We start from the raw sequence: 1,783 nt of genomic DNA on the forward strand, positions 1-1,783 counted from the left end.
CCACACTATTTCTGATACAGGCCAGGATGCCCTTGGCCTTCTTGGCCGCCTGGGCACACTGCCGGCTCATGTTCAGCCGGCTGTCGACCAGCACCCCCAGGTCCTTTTCCGCCAGGCAGCTTTCCAGCCACTCTTCCCCAAGCCTGTAGCGCTGCATGGGGTTGTTGTGGCCGAAGTGCAGGACCCGGCACTTGGCCTTGTTGAATCTCATACAGTTGGCCTCGGCCCATCGATCCAGCCTGTCCAGGTCCCTCTGCAGAGCCTTCCTACCCTTGAGCAGATCAACACTTGTTTATGTACACAGCTGATGTACTTACCTGAGCACTTAAAAGGCCATTGTAGTCCCTGAAACAGGTGAGGACTACCCAAAAAATAGAGCAGAGAAGTGCAGCAGCAAGGGAGATAAGCTGTTCCTGTACAGTGATGGAATTCAAACAGCTCTTTTTTTTTTTTCTTTTTTTTAATTAAAAGCTGTGTTGTCTACTAAGGGAACAGGAATTTCTACCTGAGTTTTCCCTATTCTGGATGACTGTGTGATACTTGCAAGTGGTGATTTTTCTTAATTTTAGGTCATAGATTTGAATCTTAACATTCCACATTCTAGGAGATGCCTTACATCTGCAGAATGGGGTCATTTCTCACTCAGAAATGCCCAGTTAATGTTTAAATACTCGTACAAAGTAAAACAGCTGCAATATGTGATATTGAGTGATTTTCATGCTTAAATGCTCAGATAGTAACATTGAGGCACACTTCCAAAGAATACGTATGGTCCTGGAGTATGGGTTCAGGTCCTTTGCCGTGCATCAGGAAGTACAAACAGTTGGAGTATAAGTATCTCAGATAAGTGCTATAATACTACACTATTGGCAATTGGGATGTGTCTTTTCTTTTTTCCCAAGTAGCAAGTGATAGGACGAGAGGAGGCAGTGTCAAGTTGCGCCAGGGGAGGTTTAGATTGGGTGTTAGGAAAAATTTCTTCACCGAAAGGGTTATCAACCATTGGAACAGGCTGCCCAGGAACTGGTTGAGTCCCTGGAGGTATTTAAAAGACATGTAGATGTGGTGCTTAGGGACATGGTTTAGTGGTAGACTTGGCAGTGCTAGGTTAACGGTTGGACTCGATGATCTTAAGGGTCTTTTCCAACCTAAATGATTCTATGATTCTATGATACTGTCACTACAGGCCTTGGTAAAAAGTCTCTTTCCGTCTTTCTTATAAGTCCCCTTTAAGTATTGAAAGGCCGCAATAAGGTCTTCCTGGAGCCTTCTCTTCTCCAGGCTGAACAACCCCAACCCTCTCAGCCTTTCTTCATAGGAGGGGTGTTCCAGCCCTCCTCTGGACCTGCTCTGCTCTAACTGGTCCATGTCTCTCTTGTACTGGGGACCCCAGAGCTGGACACAGTACTCCAGGTGGGGTCTCACGAGAGCAGAGTAGAGAGGGAGAATCATCTCCCTCGACCTGCTGGCCACGCTTCTTTTGTTGCAGCCCAGGGTACGCTTGGCTTTCTGGGCTGCAAGCGCACGCTGCCGGCTCATGTCTAGTTTTTCATCCACCAGTATCCCCAAGTCCTTCGCGGCAGGACTGCTCTCAATCCATTCCTCCCTCAGTCTGTATTGATACTGGGGATTGCCCTGACCCGGGTGCAGGACCTTGCACTTGACCTTGCTGAACTTCATGAGCATGTACATCTGCTATTGGCTGCTTTGGGGGCCAGGATGCTTGACCTTGTGGACCTTTGGTTGGACTCAGTATAGATGTTCTTAGTCCTTGACTCAACTA

The 1,783-nt window shown here is 47.7% G+C and overlaps 1 protein-coding gene across 3 annotated transcripts in view; it reads left to right on the forward strand.

The window, feature by feature from the left end:
• MAPK15 (mitogen-activated protein kinase 15) overlaps window positions 1-1,783 on the forward strand; it is a 43,699-nt gene that overhangs the window by 2,921 nt on the left and 38,995 nt on the right. The gene's annotated exons all lie outside the window — the stretch shown is intronic.

This window comes from Pygoscelis adeliae, unplaced genomic scaffold (assembly GCF_000699105.1).
Source record: "Pygoscelis adeliae isolate BGI_AS28 unplaced genomic scaffold, ASM69910v1 Scaffold452, whole genome shotgun sequence".
NCBI lineage: Eukaryota > Metazoa > Chordata > Aves > Sphenisciformes > Spheniscidae > Pygoscelis > Pygoscelis adeliae.